Here is a 20756-nt window from a genome sequence, read left to right as displayed (position 1 = left end):
TCGTCTAATTTCAAGTCTAAACTTCCTAGTGTCCAGTTTATACCCATTTGTTCTTGTGTCCACATTGGTACTAAGCTTAAATAATTCCTCTCCCTCCCTAATATTAATCCCTCTGATATATTTATAAAGAGCAATCATATCCCCTCTCAACCTTCTTTTGGTTAGGCTAAACAAGCCAGGCTCTTTGAGTCTCCTTTCATTAGACAGGTTTTCCATTCCTCAGATCATCCTAGTAGCCCGTCTCTGAACCTGTTCCAGTTTGAATTCATCCTTCTTAAACATGGGAGACCAGAACTGCACACAGTATTCCAGATGAGGTCTCACCAGTGCCTTATATAATGGTACTAACACCTCTTTATCTTTGCTGGAAATACCTCGCCTGATGCATCCTAAAACTGCATTAGCTTTTTTAACGGCCATATCACATTGGCAGCTCATAGTCATTCTGTGATCAACCAATACTCCGAGGTCCTTCTCCTCCTCTGTTACTTCCAACTGATGTGTCCCCAATTTATAAATAAAATTCTTGTTATTAATCCCTAAATGCATGACCTTGCACTCTTCACTATTAAATTTCATCCTATTACTATTACTCCAGTTTACAAGGTCATCCAGATCTTCCTGTACGATATCCCAGTCCTTCTCTGTGTTAGCCCATCTTAGGCCAAATCCTGAAATTGTGGGTGGTGCCTGTCCCCTGATTCTAGTGATACATAGGAACAGCTTCCTGTAAGGCCAGGTTAGTTGGGAGGTGCCCCAGCTGAGAATGAGATGAAGGTGTTTTTCTTTAGCTGGGTGCTGAGGTCAGCGTGAGCCAGGAAGGGAGATGTGGAATGGCCCCTACAGGCATTGCCTCTAAGATCAGCTCTTTCCCACTTGGAGCTCATCCCCTTGGTGCATCAGCCCTGAGGTACCAATGATGATGGAAATGGAGGTCACATCATGTCTGTCAGTCACTGCTGAGAACAGCCTGAGTGAGACCATCTTGTGCCCAGTGTGAGCAGAATCTCAGACCATTCATGCAAGTCCTGAGTGTGTTTGTGTTATTACAGCATCCTAGCCACAGCTCACCAGTGCAGCTGGTGCAGAGAATTCTCGGAAAGGCCAGTGAACAAAGCAGTGACAGTTAATTGTTCTGGTTGTTTAATGCTTCAACATGAGCCCAACAGAGTTCTCTCAGGGCACAAACACAAACTTTACATACAACTCAAAATGAATTAATTCCTCTCCTCCTACTTTGCATTCTGGTTTTCTTCCAAGAAGCCAAGTTACATATGTCAGAGCTCCAAGCCCAGCTCACTGAGCCCCATGTGGGTGTTTCAAACTAAGCAATGCTGATACCCATGGAATAGTTCAGAATCACATTCGATTGGGATCCCTGAGTGAGATCTGAATGGGTGAAACCACTTGACACTTCTCAGTTCACATGTGAGGTCATAATTTATTCAGCTCCTCCTTCATACTCAGCCCTGCTCCCATTGCCTGATACTCCTCCAAACATTGAATCAAAGCCCCTCAATGCCTATATCACTACTTTTGGTTTTGTTTTTAAATCTCTCTCTCTCACACACACTCAAATTCCCCCCTCTTGTTACTTCACCTTTCGCTCTGTGTTGCCTCCAGAAGCAGTAACTGGCCAGGGCAGTGAGAACAGCCAGGAGAGCCAGGATCACCCCCAGAGCCACCATCCAGGAACTGACCCTCGGGAAAAACAGCTCTGCAAGAGAAAGTGCCATTGACTTGGGAGCAACACTATAACTAGTTGGGGACACTACGACTAGTTAAAAGAATCTCATGGTGATATGTGGCTTCTTCGCGCTTTATTACTGAGCTAATGAAAGTCCAGGCTTTAGCCTGGTTACTGAACGTGGTTAATTAATGGGAGGGGGTGTGTTGTGGGTAGGGAGGGGTTAGGGTGCAGCTCTACTATGCTACACCTATCTCCCACTGGCATAAGTTCAAGCATTCCCTAGGCTTCTCTAACTGATCCCAAGGCTGCAACCAGTGCAACCCTCAGAATTAGAGAGTTGTAACCAGTTTCTTGACAACCCCTGACTCTCCTGTGCTCATTGGGGCTCAGCCACATGAGAGGATCTGACCCAAAATATTTTAATGAAGGATTTTAATAAAATCAAAACTCGAGCCTGGCCAGTCAAAGTAAATAGCTCTTCCAGAGTCCTCTTCTCTGGTCCCTGGAACAATGGCTAACTAGAGAGTGCTTGCTAAGTGATTAGTATGATGTATTGAAAACTATAAAAATCACCAGCTGTCACTTTAAATCTTGAGGGATTTCCTTGTCCTGGTTGTAGGGTGCATCCAATATTGGTCCTATGCATTCAGCTTGCAAAGTGCCAACCTAGAACAAGAGGGGTTGAGTTCTACCTTGCTGCCTTAGGGAGCAGCCTGCTTTGTCTCTCTCTGTATTTGGTTATGGTGTGTTAGAGTTGGATTCTTAGAAATAAAGCAGTATTACATTGCAACCTTCCAGAAAGAGTATTTATGTTTTGTTTCTAACTTTCTGTGTTTATGCTGTGAACATAACAATCATTCAATACTGAGGCTAATTAGCAGAGTATCACTGAAATCTCAAGTGAATACTGCTTGACAAATGCAACGTCCTTATTATTATAGTGATGAAATATTAATTATGTATTAACCAAGTTATCTGGTAGATAATAATACATAAAACCTGAACTTTTTTCTAAAAATTAAGATGTTCTTAGGCAAGATTTTATTTCTGCATATACTGAAAATGGTTAATTTATGGGAAGGGGTTTGTTGGGGTTAGGGAGGGGGTAGGGTGGAGCTCTCCTATGCTACACCTATCCCCCATTGGTATAAGTTCAAGCATTCCCTAGGCTTCTCTAATTGATCCCAAAGCTGTGGCCAGTGCAGACTAAGACTCAGAATCGGAGAGTTGTGACCAGTTTCCTGACACCCCCAATTCTCCTGAGCTCAGAGGTGCTCAGCTACTTGAGAGAGTTTGGCCCAAAATATGTCAATAAAGGATTTTAATAAAAACAGAACTTGAGTCTGGAAATTCAAAAAACTCCTCCAGATTCCTGCTCGCTGCACCTAGAGCAATGGATGATTACAGTGCCCTTGTTAAGTGATTACTGTGGTGTATTGAAAACTGTATAACAATTACAAGCTGCCACTTTAAATTCTGAGCGGTTTCTTGGTGTTTTTTTTGCAGGCTATGGGGCTGCATAGGGAGCATGCAGTCTGAGGCTTCTGCAGTCAGTCTGCAAAAAGCCAGCCTACAGCAAGGTGGGCTAAGTTCTTCCTTAGGGAGCAGCCTGCTTTCTCTTTCTCTCTCTCTGTAGTTGGCTGCTGTGTGTTAGAGTTCTGGATTCTTAGAAATAAAGCAGGGTTACATTGCAGCCTTTCAGAACGAGTATTTATATTTTATTTCTAACTCTCCACGTGTATGCCATGAACATACGAATCAAGTAATACTGGGCATACCATAAGCTAGACATCAGTGCAGCACTTTGAGATCTCAGATGAATAGTGCTTTACAAATGCAACATTCTTCTTATTATAGAGATGAAATAGTCATTCAGTATTAACAAAGTTATTTGATAATTTTTAGAAAATACTTCAGATTTTATGTATTATTAAGCTACTCTTAGGTAAGATTTTGCCTCTGAATATTTTGAACCTGATCCTTTATTGCTAGTGCTCAAAAAAGCTCCCGCCAACTTGGTTATGCAGGGAAGGAAGGATCAGGCCCACTGTGTGATTGTGAAATGAAAAAACACAACATACATTCACAGGAGCAAGTGGGGTTATGCTGGCTGTGGAGCTCCATGTTTACTGCCTTCTATGCAATTGAATAAAAGTTACAGCATGTTCCTCAGTTCTGATGTGGGCAAAATTCTTCTTTAATGTAATGGGAGTTTTGCCAGAGTCCAAATGCAGGATGGGGCCTATTGTGCAGCTGTTACACTGATGTGGTATTTTCAGATATAATCTAAGTAGTGATGCTCAGACCATAACCAGTGCTCTCATGTGCTAGTCAGGAAAAATGACTTAGAATATCAGGGTTGGAAGGGACCTTAGGGGATCACTGAGTCTAACCCCCTGCTCAAAGCAGGGCCAATCCCCAGATCCCTAAATGACCCCCTCAAAGATTGAACTCACAAACCTGGGTTTAGGAGGCCAATGCTCAAACCACTGAACTATCCCACCCCCCTCCTTCATTAGCCAGGTTTTCATAAACACTCAGCACCCAGCTGCTCTCACTGAGACCAGAGGAAAATTCCCTCCCCAGCCTCCACTGAGAACTGTGATGGTCACAACACACAGAGAGAGGTTAGATACAAACATAAATACTCTTGCTGGAAGGTTACAGCGTAACATGATTTTATTTCTGAGAATCCAGAACCTTAACACACAAGAACTCACTCCAGAGGGGGCTGCTCCCTAAGGCAGTGGGCACAACTCACCCTACCCTGCTTTAACTTGGCTTGTCTATAGGAACAGATAGTGCTCAGCATGCTGGAGTGTGAATCCACCTTTTAATAGCCTGCTGCGCACTATGTAGCTGTGTGCACCCTGTGGCTGTTCACTAAAAGTTCCCTGATGCACATTGGTCTGTTCATGTTTCAAAACAGAGTAGATCAAAGTGCATTACGGAATTGTTAGTTCACATAGCAGGGTCCACACAGACACAGGCTAGCATGAGGCAGATTGACACCACAACTTGATGTGAACTAACTGTTCCTGTGGACATAGGCGGCAGGTTTGTATAATTTTTGGTGGGGCCCAAAATGGTGGTGCCCCCCCCACTCCCGCCCTGTAAGCCGATATAAAATGAACTACAACACATCAGTGCCACAAGATTACAAGGTTGGAGAAGGGGTAGGGGGTTCCAGGGGCCAGTCAAGGGACAAGGAGCAGGGGGGTTGGATGGGGCAGAGGTTCGGAGGGGCAGTCAGGGGACAGGCAGCAATTGGATAGGCATGGGAGTCCAGGGGGTTTATCAGGGGACAGGTAGGGGGTGGGGTCCTGGCAGGAAGTTGGGTGGGGTCTCAGGAGGGGGCAGTTGGGGACAAGGAGAAGGGAGGCTTAGACAGGTGCTGGGGTCCCAAGGGGCAGTTAGGGGCAGTTGTCTCGGGAGTGGGTAACGGGGCACAAGGACCAGTGGTGCTTAGATAGGGGGTGGGAGTCCAGGGAGGGGGCAATCAGCAGCCAGGGGCTGGGATTCAAAGGACTCTGAGCTGCTGGCAGCCGCGGGGAGCCCTGAGCCCTTTAAATCCCAGCCGCGGCGGCTGGGATTCAAAGGGCTCTGGGCTCTCTGCCCCTGCGGGCAGCCCAGAGCCCTCCGATTCCCAGCTGCGGCTGAGATTTAAAGGGCTCTGGGCTCCCCGCGGTTGCAGGCAGCCCAGAGCCCTCTGATTCCCGGCCGCGGCTGGGATTTAAAAGGCTCTGGGCTCCCCGCAGCAGCGGGCAGCCCAGAGCCCTCTGATTCCCGGCCGCGGCTGGGATTTAAAGATCTCTGGGCTCCCCGCGGTTGCAGGCAGCCCAGAGCCCTCTGATTCCTGGCCGCGGCTGGGATTTAAAGGGCTCTGGGCTCCCTGCGGTTGCAGGCAACCCAGAGCCCTCTGATTCCCGGCTGCGGCTGGGATTTAAAAGGCTAGGTAATAATTGGAGACATACCAATCTCCTAGAACAGGAAGGGACCTTGAAAGGTCATCTAGTCCAGCCCCCTGCCTTCACTAGCAGGACCAATTTTTGCCCCAGATCCCTAAGTGGCCTCCTCAAGGATTGAACTCACAACCCTGGGTTTAGCAGGCCAATGCTCAAACCACTGAGCTATTCCTCCCCCCTGCCACAGTGGGCAGCCCAGAGCCCTCTGATTCCCAGCCGCGGCTGAGATTTAAAGGGCTCTGGGCTACCCGCTGCTGCCAGCAGCCCAGAGCCCTCTGATTCCCAGCTGCGGCTGGGATTTAAAGGGCTCTGGGCTCCCTGCCGCAGCGGGCAGCCCAGAGCCCTCTGATTCCCTGCCGCAGCTGGGATTTAAAAGGCTCTGGGCTCTCCGCAGCAGCGGGCAGCCCAGAGCCCTCTGATTCCCAGCGGTGGCTGGGTTTTAAAAGGCTCTGGGCTCTCCGCAGCAGCGGGCAGCCCAGAGCCCTCTGATTCCCAGCGGCGGCTGGGATTTAAAGGGGCGAAACCTAGCTCCAAATATTGGTGGAGCAGAGCCCCTGATTTTGAATATTCCTGGGGCTTTAGCTCCACGAGCCCATATAAGTTGGCGCCCATGCCTGTGGACAAGCCCTGATTCTGCTTGCATATTTTGCTACAGAGCCCTCTAGTCTGCAAAAAAGACCTGGAAACCCTCCTCTCTTAAAGTGACAGCTTGCAATTCCAACACAGTCCTCACTAAGCACAAGAATAAAAAAGAGTTCCCTCTCCTACCTCTACTAAGAAGAGTGACAATTTCTGGGTACTGAGCTGTTATGAAGATCTATACAATGGTGTCCCAGCCTGCAAGGTGCTAAACACCCTCAGCTCCTACTGGAGTCAAAGGGTACGTCTACACTGCAATTAGCATCTGCAGCTGGCCTGTGCCAACCGAGTCAGGTTTGCAGGGCTTGGGCTAAGGAGCTGTTTAATTGCAGTGGAAACTTTCGGGCTCAGGCTGAAGCTTGCGCTCTGGGACCTTCTCACCTCATAGGGTCCTAGAGCCTGGTCTCCAGTCCAAGCCCAAATGTCTACACAGCAATTTAACAGCCCCTTAGACTGAGCTCTTTAGCCCGAGTCAGCTGGCACAGGCCACCAGCAAGTTTTGAATTGCAGTGTAGACATATCCAAAGAGAACTGAGTTAGCTCAGGACTTTCCAAGGTGTGCTCAGCACCTTGAAGGTTCAGGTCAATAAATAGGAGGCACAATGATAAATACCCTTCAGCCACGTCTGCAGCATCTTAGTCTATCCATGCACAGCACAGATGGGCACTGACCTGCTATGGAAATTGCTGACACTCTCTCCTGGTTGAGTCGGGGGTTCCTGACACAGCAGGACACTTTCTGGTTGGACTCTTCTGTTAGAAAAATGTCAGTCTCTATTTGAAACAGGCCATCAGCCTCTTGGGATATTTTTTCAGAGTCTGATGGTAAGATCTGCCCCTGGAGATCTCTCCACTGAGCTTTGGGCTGTGGGTACCATCCGGATGATCGACATATCACCTGGATCCCTCCGTCCTGATGTCCCTCCACAGAGATGTCAGGAGCAGAGCCCAAATCTACAGAAGAAATAAATGAACTTGTATAATTCTACAGTTCCCAGTAATGAGCCAAAAAGTTTTATTATACTGTTCTCAAAAGCCATTTCCTGTTAAACTAATAATCGAATGTGAGTCCATGAGTGCGGCTGGTCAATTAATCTGGTCAGATTCCTATTTAATATACAGCAAGTAAAGTTAATGTTCATGTCAGGTCTTTTCTATGCACAAACTTGCTCCAATTTAGCTGAAACAATTTAGTTAATCAAGACCAAATCCCTGTATGGAATCTATAAAATGAAGAAGGAATTGACTCAAGATAAATCAATATAAGCCATTTCCAGACTCATTTAAGAGTGTCCACACAGAGCTTTGCACTCCTGCATTGAAACCAGTGCACATGTATGTGTAGACAAGCCTTACATTAATTCATTAATAAAAAAACTTCTTATAGAGGAGCTAGGGTTGCCATGGCAGTGCCTTGTACTCTTCCAGAATGCAGAAGTGGATAGCAGAAAACTGGTACGTCCATAGGTGCTGGAACTGGGGGTGCTGCTACACTCCCTGGCTTGAAGCAGTTTCCATCATATACAGTGTTCACAGTTTGGTTCAATGAATCTCAGCACCCCCACTATACAAATTATTCCAGCGACCCTGAGTACCTCTGAAAGCCAGGAAATACTCAGCAAAACAGAAACACAAACACTAGATAACAAGAAAATGCAGGGTTAAGGTCACGCCTCCCACACCAGATCACATGTGGGTTTTTTATTAATGATGAGCTAAACTAAAATAGAAAAATTGAAACAAGAGTCTTGTACCATAACCAAAGGTGTGAATTCAAACGGATTTCATTATTGCAGTGTCAGTCTATGTGCAGACAGGCCCTTAAGGTGTATAGAAATTTCACACAGACATCCAGGAGGGGGAAAGAACCTACAAGCAGAGACAGAGAAGGGTCAGATGTCAGGAGCCTTCCTGCTCGGATTCTTGATCAGAAGATCACAGGCTATGGAGTGCTCACCCAGAAGGGGTGTGAATCACAAGGCTTTGGTCCAACAGACTCATGGGAAATGCCCAAGAGCTACAGACAAGAACTGAGGCTAATGGGCTTAAGGTGAAAATTATGTGTAACCTCCGCCCCCAGTGCCTCCGCTGCTGTTCCTTTTAAACAGGAGTAGCCAATATTGGTTTTGTTCCTGCCAGAAGAGTGGAGCAGCTGTCCACTGACTCCAGCTAGCTGGGGACTAGCAGGTAAACAAAGGAAAAAGTTTGAGCCCTTGCAGCATGCTCAGTAGGATATCTTCAAGGATGGGGGCCAATTCCACTCCCAAGTATAAAGAAAAAAGGTGCCAAACTCTTCAGTCAGGGCTCGTCAACACTAGAAGCATTACAAGGGCACAACTCCGCTGATGCAGCTCCACCACTGTAGCATGTCAGGTGAAGATGCTCTATACTACTGGGAGAGAGCTCTCCCGTCTGCATAATAACTCCACCTCCATGAGAGGCGATGTCAGCAGGAGAAGCTCTCACACTGCCATAGCACTGTCTTATACCGACCTAAGCACTGGGGTGCTTACATCACTCAGGGCTGTGGGTTATTCACCCCCATAAGTTATACTGAAGTAAGTGATAGTGTGGACAAGCCCGTAGTTCAATCAGACCCAGAGGGCGGCCAGAGGGGAGGTGAAGATCTTTGCCCTGAGCGCTGATACCCACAGGTCTGCTTTTACTCATTGCAGCAAGAAGATAACCATAAGAAGAAAGATACCAGCCTGTTCGAATAGCTGGGTGATTGCTGCTGGTTTAGCTCAGGGTGGTGTGATGATATTAATGCCAAATCTGTAGTGTATGTTTTAAATGCATAGGGTTTGTGGCCTATATACAATTTGGTACTGAAAAAATCTGTATGTTTGATAATTTTGTTATTGTTGTTGTTTGCAAAGTATTTGCTGTATGGATGTAATTATAAGATTGTGTTTAGATTTATGAGGAGTCTCAGTTAACCCTCAGATTGTCCCCTTATGAACCTAATGATTGTTTCAGTTTGGGGCAGCTTTACTCCATTGTGGTGTCTTTATTCCAAATGGGAGCAATTCAGGGTCTGAGTATCCATTACTGTCCAAATGTGCATATTTATCTCATGTGTTGTTATCCATGGGTGGGAGTTTTGCTGTCAAACCAGACTGAACCTGCTCACTCTTCCTGCAGTAACATGGAATTATAGCAGGTGCTTGTGTAACCACAGTTTGGTGGGTTACATGTACAGTAGACAAGGGAATGACCTTGTTGGGTGAACTCTGTGTAATACCCAGTCTTGGCCATGATTAGCAGCTCAGGTTACCCACTGTTGACAGTTATTGTGCTGTGGATGGTGAGTGGCTGGAAGGATTTCATGTAGAATGTAACATTGTCAGTGCATTAAAATGACGAGAAGCACAAAGTACAAGCATATCAGAGTTACTGGCTATGATTGTTTCTCTTACAGTAGCGATTTGAGGCCCCAGCTGAGACTGGACCCCAGGTGTGTTGGGCACTGCACACACATAACAGGAGACAGTTGGTGCCCTGAAGAGTTTACAGTCTAAACAGGCAAGATGGACAAAGGGTGAGAGAGGAAACAGAGACACAGAGGCTTGCCCAAGTCCATGCACAGCTCAGTAACAAAGGCAGGAATAGCACTCCTGTCCGTTGACACTCAGCGCATATCTACATCACAAATTTAAGTTGACCTATGTTTGGTCAACTTACAGCCACTGCAGTAATTACTGCAGTGGTTCATGTCCATACTACCGTCTTCTGTCAGTGGTGCATGTCCTCATCAGGAGCATTTCCACTGACTTAAGAGGGGCAGTGAGAAGGGCTGAGAACCAGGGCTCTCAGTTCTGCACCTAGCTCCCTGCTGGGAACCCGGTTGCCCCCCAGTCTCCCTGATCTGAGCTTGATGGCTGTCCGGGCTCCCGGTTCCCTGCAGGAGTCCAGGTGCCACCTGGGCTACAGACTCCCTATTGCCTGCTTGGAGCCTGGCTGCACCAAGTCTTCCAGCTCCCGGTGGAGAGTCCCACCCCCAGAGCCTGGGTGTGTGCTGACCTCTCAGCTCCCTGCTGTGAGCCGGTTGCCCCCTCTCCCCCCCAGGCTCTTGACTCCCCGCTGGGAGCCCGGCTGCACCGAGGCTCCAATTCCAGCAGCATCTGGGCTCCCAGTAGGGAGCAGGAAGCCTGGAGACCATACAGCAGCCCGGACTGCAACAGGGACCTTAGGGGGCAGCAGGGCTCCCCCAGGGGAGTGGGGATCCAGGGCAGCAGCCTGGCTCTGGGTGGGGAGACCGGGCAGCAGCCCAGCTGGGAGAGGGGAGCTGGGAGTCTAGGGGGTAGCTGGGCTCTTTCTGGAGCCTCCCACCTGCCCTGGGGGTGACAGCCCAAGCTGTGAGGGGGACTTTCTTGTCAATTTCACGGCTCCAGCATGAAACTGTGAAATTGACAAGACACCCAACAGTCCATGTAAGTAACCCCACTGTCTGCATAGACACTGTGTCACCCTAACTACACTGACATAAGCCCTACACCTCTCATCGAGCAGTAGTACAAAACTTACATCAGCAGGAGGAAGGCTGTAGTGTGTATACTGACATAAATTACGTTGATGTAATCTGTCTTACATCGACCCAACTCTGTAGTGTAGACCAGGCAACAATCCACTGCGGTATCCACAAGGCAACCCTGCCTCTCATTTATTGCTGTTCTAGCTTATGTGAACATGCTTCATATTCTCTATCAATCGTGGGGAGCCACTCCATAATCCTCCAGTTTTCTGAGCAGGAATAAGGGGTAGGTTCTTCCTTTTATGAACACAGACAATGCCTTACACCACACACACTGTGCAGCAGGGACAAAGGGTTGAATCAGAAGAATTATTTGAAGGAGCTGAGCACTGCTCAACTGATGAGTGAGGAGGCTAAAGTCTTCTACTGTTTTCACTTACAAGACTAACTTTAGAAACATGTTTGTGACCCTCTTGGGGTTTAGGGAGAACGGCCCCTTTAAAACCTGTCCTGGGGCAAGGGAAGTGCTGGGTGTTCTGGAGGGAGGAGAGCAGAGAGATGGAGAATGACAGGGGGTGTGTGTGTGTCTGTAGCTACCCACAAGAGGGCTACAGCGAACGACCCTCATACAGTGACAGCAGCAGAGAACCAGCCCAAAGCCCGGGAGGGACAGAACGGCTAACCGATGATGTCCCAAGACAGGAACCAAGAGGAGCACCGTGCCAGGAAGGAATCACCTGAGAAGGACAAACCGGAGCCGGACCCAGTATCCTTGTCACCCAGACCTGTGGGGCTGTGAGTACTGGGGCTTGTGATCTTGTGTTGGGAATAAGAAGGGAGACTGTTAGCTAGTTAAGTGGGGAGGTTGTCACTCTGTGGTGTTTTGCAGAGAGCAGCAGAGGAGGGCACTGGAGAGGTTTGTTGGGGAAAGTTCACTGGCACTGAAGACAACCAGAAGTACCCAAGACTAACTGCTGGACTGGAACTTTGCCCAGGAATCCTGAACTCTGAGTGTAGACTAAGTGCTTGGCATCTACCCTTTTCTATTGTGGTATCACTGGGCCCGTGGGGCCTCATGTTGGATCTAAGCATGTTTTACCACTCCCACATCTTCCCTCTGTGGTTTCTCTACTTTCATGTCTCTGTAAATAAATATTTCCCTTTCCTATATTTGTTGTACTATTCTGGGGGTTGTGTGTTTACATCAGAGGATTTGGGACAGGTGCCCATGGGACAGGGACAACTCATGCCTGCCAACAGTGGGAGCAGGGGGCAGTGTGTGGGCAGCTGGCTTCGGCAGTATTACTGAGCATGCTCAGTCCATGTGAGGCTCAGTCCAGGAGGGCTCTATAGTTACATACTAATACCCACAAAATACTTGTCAATGCAGCATTATGGTTTCCCAGCCTCCCTTTCCTTGTGCCTCCCCAAAAAGTAGAGCGTGGCTAAATTTAACTTTCTGAAACCCAAGAGATACAAAGTAACAGCACACACTGCCCCAGCCCTGCAACCTTAACTCTGCCTCCAGGGGCTGGCAATAGGCACTGGGAATGGTTCCGTGAGGGTGGTGCCATAATAAACAGGCATGAGGGAGGGCTATGGGAAGGTGCCATTGCTTGTGTTAGCAGAAAGAATGAGGGATACTTGTGGCACCTTAGAGACTAACAAATTTATTTGAGCATAAGCTTTTGTGGGCTAAAACCCACTTCATCAGATGCATGTAGTGGAAAATACAGTAGGAAGATAGATAGATATGTAAACAGAGTCAGGATGAGCTCTACCATGACATCTGGTGATGAATTATGGCGAGTGTGGAAAAGAATTTCAGGGGCTGATCTTGTTTGCATAGGCACACCCACCCTGCCTAGCATAGCCCATGGCAGCCTAAAATGGTCACTTTGACAGCTGTGGGATCCCCAATTTCTTTGTTATTGGGGCAGGAGGAATAAAGTGTTGTCACCCTGATTATGTGAATGAGGAACTATGAAACTGCTTTATGACAGAGTTTCACCATCAATTAAGTAGCACTCGCTAGACAAGGGACATGGGTGCCAAAACCTAGTGAATTGAGAGAGGTTGGGAACAGAGGTATACATCTGATGGCATACCAATTGCACTGCCCCCCCCCCCCCCATTGAATAGCAGAGCTAATTTTGATTCTATTAAGAATCTAGCTAGAGGTTGCTAAGCTGAATTCACTTTAGACCAATGGTACACCAGCACTTGGGCTCCCCTACTACAAGCTGAAATCACTAAAAGAGCTGAGATCACTGAGTGCTGGTGGGGGAGCCTGAAGATATATTGCTAAGTGGCTGGCAGAGCAGTTTGCAGAATGGTTGGAGTGGTGAGTGCAGCAGAGTGGAGCTGAGCCGTTTGTAGGGACAGCTGGAGTAGTTCATGGGATGGCTGGTGGAGTGGAGCAGTGTGTGGGATGGTTGGAGTGGCCCACAGAACAGCGACTGGAGCAGAGCAGAGCAGTTTGCGGGGATGGCTGGAGGAGCAGAGTGGAGCGGAGTGGAGCAGAGCTGTTCATGGTGAAGGCTGCAGCAGATCTCCATGGAGAGGCGGGGCAGTTGGCCTTGGCCCACGTAAGGTGCCCCTTTACAACCTATGTGCCCTCCCCCCATTTCCACCCAGGCTTGGGGGGTAAAACTCTGCAGATGAACTTTTGAACTCTGGGGTAGCACTGGCCAGGGACAGAGACATTTGGGGTTGTTGGACTTTGGGGTGATTTGGACTTAAGACCCTGAGGGGGAAAGGACATTGCCAAACGTACTTGGAAGTGGGTTTTTTTGCTTATGATTTGTGTTATAATCCTGTTTGTGGCGTTTCTCCAATGTAATGCAGCATTGTTTCCCTCCTTTATTAAAAGGATTTTGCTACACTTGGACTCCGTGCTTGCGAGTGGGGAAGTATTGCCTCCTAGAGGCGCCTGGGGGGTGGTATGTAATTGTGCCAGGTCACTGGGTGGGGGCTTGAGCCGGTTTTGCATTGTGTTATTGAAACAGAACCCCTGGATACTGAACCCGGCCCTTGTTGCTGCCAACTCAGAGGGGCAGAAGGGATACAGATATAGATACAGAGAACATGAAAAAATGGGGGTTGCCATACCAACTCTGAGACCAATCGATTAAGGAGGGCTATTATCAGCAGGAGAAAAAAACTTTTGTAGTGATAATCAGGATGGCCCATTTCAAACAGTTGACAAAAAGGTGTGAGTAACAGTAGGGGGAAAATTAGCATGGGGAAATCATTTTTATTTCAGCATCTATCTTCCTGCACTCCCACTGCCTTCCCTGTGTTCGGAGATGCTGTACTGACTGGTGGAGGCATTAATTAGAGCAGGCTGGGAGAGCTGTCACTGCAATATGAGGAGAAGGATCACGGTTGCCTCATTTCAGTGCTGAGGTCTGTAGGTTGTGTCAGCAGAAGTGCACAGAGGTGTCTTCTTGCCATGGGAATTGTCAGCAGTCTAGTGTTCACTGCACCTGACCTCATGTCACAGTTACAGAACTAGCTAAACCAGTCCCCTTGCTAGTCTCTATGTCAGCACCTCCAGGTGTCAGGCCTTCTGATTTTATCTGTCCTTGGGCGGGGGGGGATTCCTCAACCATCCCATACTCAGGGGCAGCTCCAGGCCCCAGCACGCCAAGCGTGTGCTTGGGGCGGAAAGCCACAGGGGGGGGGGGCGCTCTGCTGTCGCCGCAAGGGTGGCAGACAGGCTACCTTTGGCGGCTTGCCTGCGGGAGGTCCGCTGGTCCCACGGCTTCAGTGGACCTCCCACAGGCGTGCCTGCGGAGGGTCCGCTGGTCCCACGGCTTCGGCGGACCCTCCACAGGCAAGTTGCCGAACGCAGCCTACTTGCCATGCTTGGGGTGGCGAAATGCCTAGAGCCGCCCCTGCCCATGCTTAGACCAGGCTCTGGGCTACAGGACCCTGTGTGTCAGCCATCGTTTGCCTCAGGTGTGCAGAAAAAAGTTGTAATAATCACAACACGTTAATATCACATGACTTTTCAGGGGTATTTGTGTATCTCATTAACCCCTTGCTCCAATGAACTCAAATTTAGCTCACTAACCCCACCCCAGAGTCCAATGAATCACAGCAATTTTCAAGACAATCTGAGTATGCGTGTGGATTTTAGGGACCTTAGAAAAAACAGCCATTAAACAATAAACTAGAATAGACCTTAACCACAGCAGAGCTACCGACCCACTATAAATAAAAAAATCAAGTGTCATCTCACAATGAACCCTCAGACTCTACTTATTACCCTGTTGAAGATGTCAAGGTATCATAACAAGTTACTGACCTGCCACACATAGTTCCAATAAAGCTTCTTCATAAGAGACACTGGACTGAAAAAAACACTTGTACTGTCCTTCGTCGGAGGGTCGGATATCGCGTATTCGCAGGGAAACACTCCCATTGGTGATGTCATCTTTCAAGAGCTCAGTTCTTTGTCAATATTCAGGCATCTGCTCTCCATACTGATCCTGCCCATTGCGGTACAGGTGCACAACCGGTGAATACTTGGCTCGGAACCATCTAACCTCCATGTTCTCAGCGTTTATTCTTGGGGAGAGGTGGCAGGACAGGACGGCTTCCCCACCTAGGGAGGCAGTGACTGGATGGTCAGGTCCTGTCACTTTGAACTGTGCTGTGAAATGTACCATGAAAAATGGAAATTAAATAGGCGAGGGGCTGGGGGTGGCATAAGACACACAGTAAGAGAGTTCCCTGCATTAGAAGTGAACACCACATCCCCATGCAGTGCTCTAGACATGTCTACGAGTGCAGAGAGTCACAGGCTTGGGGTAACTGCACCTCTGATCCAATCAGTGGTCTGCTCAAGGATTGTCCCCTTCACTATCAGGCCTCCAGCCATCACCTCTCTGGGCAGGGACCCATGTCCCTCTCCCTCCACACTGGGGTTTTAGGCTTGCAGCCCCCCTGTAATTCACTGTGTTTTCCCAGCAGGCCTGACCAAAGACCAGCACCTGCACTTTGCTTTCTCTCCCAGGGCTACGAACAGCGTATGCCAGTGGCTACCAGTAACCAAACAGTTTTCCCAACGCAGAGAACATTAAAGGAGAAAAGCCTGACAGAGAAAAGTTGCCATAAACCAAGTGAAGGTCTGAACACGTTACACTTATCCCAAAGGACTCACATCTGGTACATGGGACTCTCTGGTAGGGTGCAAAGTCTTTCAAACCCTTCTCTAAGGGTTTGCCCACTTGATTAACAGGTCCTGTCAGTTTGAGGCCCAAGATCCAGGGCCTCTGGTCAGTTCAAATCTTTGTTCTCTTTGGCTTCTGGAACCTGGTCTGAACCAGTCTGTGCAATTCTCCCTAGGGGAGGCACTTCTCTGGAGCTGTTACCTATCCCAGAAGTAATTACCCCCCAGGGTTTGTAGATTCTGGAGGAGATGGGGTAACCCTCCCTTTAGTGAGGCAGTGTGGTTCCCCACCGCTCCGGAGAGAGACGAGTCCCTTCGGACACCAGAGTGGGCAGAGCCAGGGAGCTCTGAGCCCGCCCCCCAGAGGGTCAGGCATGGCACAGGAAATATAAAGGCCCGACCCTAGAGCTCACTGGGAGAGCAGCTGCCAGGGAGGCGAGACGCCTCCAGGCTAGCTCACGATTGGGAAACCCCAGTGGCCTGTGGTAAACCCAAGGACTGGCCTGCCCTGCCCTGCGCCAGCCCCCCGAAGGAGTTGCTGAGCCTACCCCTCGCCAGCCATCCCAAGGAACCCATTGTGCTGGACCCCCCCCCCCCCCGAGGACACCACCCTGACCCAAGTACCTCAAGAGAGGGAGTCTGGAAGTAGCCCAGGGACAGCCGACCCTAGTCTGGCTGCAACACTGCCAGAGCCAATGTCTGTGTGTTGCGGCCAGGATCCCCACTGACACAGCAGCGGGTCTTCTGCCGCTGCTAGGGCCCCAGGCTGGGACGCAATGGAGTGGGAGGGCCTGCGTCCCCCCTGCCACCCAACTCACGAGTGGCAGACTCCCCCTCTAGCCCTTTGGAGCTAAGGGCCCGGGCTTACTATTATATACTGTTGTTGCTCAGCCCCTGCCTGAGCACTTGAGTCAACATCGCCCGGACTTGACCTCGGGCCTAGGCTTACTGTGTTTATTTCTACCTTCACAAAGGCCACAGAGGAAGACTCCTGCAACCGGACTAATTCCCTACAAGACCTCTTCCCGAATTTAGTGAGGTGGTGTGGTTCCCCACTGCCTCAGAGAGAGATGAGCCCCAGCTAACCTCTCTACATGCCCCCATGGAGTAGATCGCAATCCTGAGCCCACAAAGGTACATATAGCACACATAGCTAGTGTTAGGCTATAGATATGCAGGCCTGCCTGTAAAGGCCTACAATTTAAGAACTTAGGTGTATTTTTATCACTTAGTTAGTTATAGAGGGGTAAGCAGAGTCAGGATGAGCTGTACCCTGACATCTGGTGGTGAATTATGGTGAGTGTGGAAAAAAATTTCAGGGGCTGATCTTATTTGCATAGGCACACCCACCCTGCCTAGCATAGCCCACTGCAGCCTAAAATGGTCACTTTGACAGCTGTGGGAGCCCCAATTTCTCTGTTATTGGGGCAGGAGGAATAAAGTGTTGTCACCCTGATTATGTGAATGAGGGACTATGAACTGGTTTTATGACAGAGGGTCTCACCATCAACTAAGTATCACTCGCTAGACAAGGAATGTGGGTTCCAAAACCCAGTGAATTGAGAGAGAGCTTGGGGGTTGGTATGTGTACTTGATGGCATGGGCCCCTTTTGAGGGCATGGAACACCAATTGCACTTCCTCTTCTCTCCACTGTTGACTAGCAGAGCTAATTTTGATTTTATTAGAAATCTAGCTAGAGACTGCTGAGCTGAATTCATTTTGGGCCAATGGTGCACCAGCACTGGGGATCCCCTACTACAAGCTGAAATTACTAAAAGAGCTAAACTTACTGAGTTGAGTACTGTGTTAACTAGTGAGGGAGCCTGAAGATATATTGCTAAGCAGCTGGCAGAGTGGAGCAGTTTGCAGGACAGTTGGACTGGCCCACGGAACAGCAAGCAAGTGGAGCGGTTTGTGGGTGATGGCTGGAGCAGCTCACAGGTTGGCTGGTGGAGTGGAGCTGTTCGTGGTGAAGGCGGCAGTAGAACTCCACAGAGAGGCGGGGCAGTTGGCCTCGGACCACGTAAGGTGCCCATTAACACCCTGTGTGCCCCCCCCCCATTTCCACCCAGGCTGGGGGGGGTTAAACTCTGCAGATAAACTTTTGAACTCTGGGGCAGCACTGACCAGGGACAGAGACTTTTGGGTTGTTGGACTTTGGGGTGATTGGACTTAAGGGGAAAAGGATACTGCCAGAACTTACTTGGTGGGTCTTTTGCTCATGGTTTATGTTATGAATCCTGCTTGTGGTGTTTCCCCAATATGATGCCACATTGTTTCCCTCCTTTATTAAAAGGATTTTGCTACACTCAGACTCTGTGCTTGCGAGAGGGGAAGTATTGCCTCCTAGAGGCGCCTGGGGGGTGTGGTATGTAATTGTCCCAGGTCACGGGTGGGGGCTCGAGCCGGTTTTGCATTGTGTTATTGAAACAGAACCCCTGGACACTGAACCTGTTCCTTGTTGCTGCCAACTCAGAGGGGCAGAAGAGTTACAGAGGTATAAAACAAAGAATCAAAATCACAATTCGCCTAGGGTGACCAGACAGCAAATGTGAAAAATCAGTACAGGGTGTGGGGGGGAGAGGGGGTGTAATAGGAGCCTATATAAGAAAAAGACCCAAAAATCAGGACTGTCCCTATAAAATTGGGACATCTGGTCACCCTAAATCTGCCCCGTCTATGGGCCTTCTCTCACTAGGATAGTCTGAGGCCTGGTTCTTAGGCTAAGGCCTTTGGCTAAGCAGCAGAGGCAGCCAGAAGCTGGGAAGCGTATGGTCAATTCCTCACATTCCAAACCAGTCACATTGAAATAAGGTGCTATTGGGCTGTTAGGAATACAATCCTGTCCTGATAATGCTCATCACCACCAGATAAAGATGGTTAAAGATGGTTAAAGAAAACTGATAGCATCCTGTCTGGCAAGAAATCACTTCTCAATAGTTGTGGTTGTGAAACCCTCATTTCTGTATGTTTTATCTTTATGGTTACCCCAAACCATCTGCCCCACTAATGGAACTGAAGGAGACACCTCCACTACCCTACCCTGAAAATACACTGTACCCACCGCTGCTAGCGGACATTGTAAGCTGGTGATCCACATTTGTGAGAGAGGCTACCCGGGAGGAACTGCAGGAGGCAGGAATAGTGGCCCCAGTTGCAGGGTCGGGGGACCATGCCCCACAAGTAGTAGAACAGGCAGAAATCTGCCCCTTGTCCCTGAAGGACCGGGAGGCAGTACTGGGGCATTTGGGAAAGGTACCCTGGGATGTATGGGATCAGTTTGTGCTGTGGCTTGTGGAGGTGGGCAGGGAGATGGAGGTTCTAACTTTTGAGGACCAGGTTATCATATGGCGTAGTCTTTTGGGATGGGGGCACACCCATTTCTAATCCTCGGACAGGTGGCAAAACCGTTGTTTGGGGTGTACCCTCATACTGCGGGGATAAATAAGATGCAGCGAATCCCTGGGGAAACAGGGCAGGATACACTTAATTGCATACAGGCATGGGCACAGTGCTGGGTGGATCCCCTGGACTGTCCATGGGTGATACCCCAGACAGGGGCACCAGGACCTGGTCGGGGTGTGGAGCAGGGTAGGGGTATGGAATTGCTGGAGAAGTGGTTGGAACCAAGTGATCCGCAGTTCGTGGGGCATTTAAGGTTGCAGCACCCTGAACTTACTCCCAATCAGTTACCCCAGTTTCTGGAACAGGCAGATGTGTGGAGGCAGATGCATCGGGGGGAAAGCCAGTCCATGCTATTACTGAAGGGGATCAGTACAAGGTGGAAAGGGGTGGGTCAGCCCAGAGGGGAGGATGTAGAGGGAGAGGCCGTGGCTTTGGGGAGGTAGTCAGGGACGAGTGGGCAGCTATAGAGCAACAGATCCAGAGACTGCAGGCTAAACTGACTACCCAGGATCTTACCAGATCAGGGGGAAAGTGTGACTGAGACTGCCTGAAATGCCAGGCACACAATTTTGCTTGGAGACAGGAATGTGTTCAGTGCCAGGACTCCTGGCCCACCTGCGAACCAGTGGGAGGGACAGAGCTGGGTGCTGCAACTTGGGGGTGCCCTGGGAGGTGTCCTGTCCATGTTCTCAGTTTAGGATGGGACACATCTGGTCCCCCCACACTCCAGGGGGCAAGCGAATGGAGTCCCATGAGGGATTTTTTGATAGACACTGGAGCAGCCATCATCTTAACCACATGGGGGCAGGGGAGGCTCTCAGAAGGAACTATGACAATTGTAGGGACAATGGGAGGGGAGACACAGTTAACCCTGAGGCGGGGACAGATCAAAGGAATCTGTGGGGAAGGGGAGATTATGTGGGGTTGTAATGATATGCTTAATCTGTTGGACGCAGGAGATTTACCCAAACTGGGATTTGTATTGGATTTAGCAAATTAGGTGTGTTTACTGGGGCAGATGCAGGACGGTCAGGGCTATACCATTCCTGTGGGGATAACCACTATGACCATTAAAGCAGCACATGCCCTCCCACCACCCCTAGCAGGGTGGGAACACATTCCTGCGGGGCTAAGGGGAAGCATGGAGGTACTGCTAGAGGGAGGGGACTCTCCCCCACAGAAACAATATCCTATTCTTTGGGAGGCATTGGCAGAGGTGGGGGCAACTATTGAGCTTTGTCTTAATGAGAATTAGGACCTGAGAATCAAAGGACTCAGGATTTTCTCCATACAAGGCTCTCATGGGAAGGCCCATGGAACAGTGGGAAAATCTACTTACTCCAGTACCTAGGGAAGTCACTACACACGGCCAGTGGTGAGCTGCAGCCGGTTCGCACCGGATC

The 20756-nt window shown here is 49.2% G+C and overlaps 1 pseudogene; it reads right to left on the bottom strand.

The window, feature by feature from the left end:
- The window catches only part of LOC123346786, a 37327-nt pseudogene extending 21883 nt beyond the window's left edge, over positions 1-15444 (bottom strand).
- Between the last annotated feature and the right edge of the window lie 5312 nt (positions 15445-20756).

This window comes from Mauremys mutica, chromosome 12 (assembly GCF_020497125.1).
Source record: "Mauremys mutica isolate MM-2020 ecotype Southern chromosome 12, ASM2049712v1, whole genome shotgun sequence".
In the NCBI taxonomy this organism is placed as follows: Eukaryota; Metazoa; Chordata; order Testudines; family Geoemydidae; genus Mauremys; species Mauremys mutica.
The sequence above is the reverse complement of the archived record's forward strand: the minus strand, read 5'-3'. Positions and strand labels throughout refer to the sequence as shown.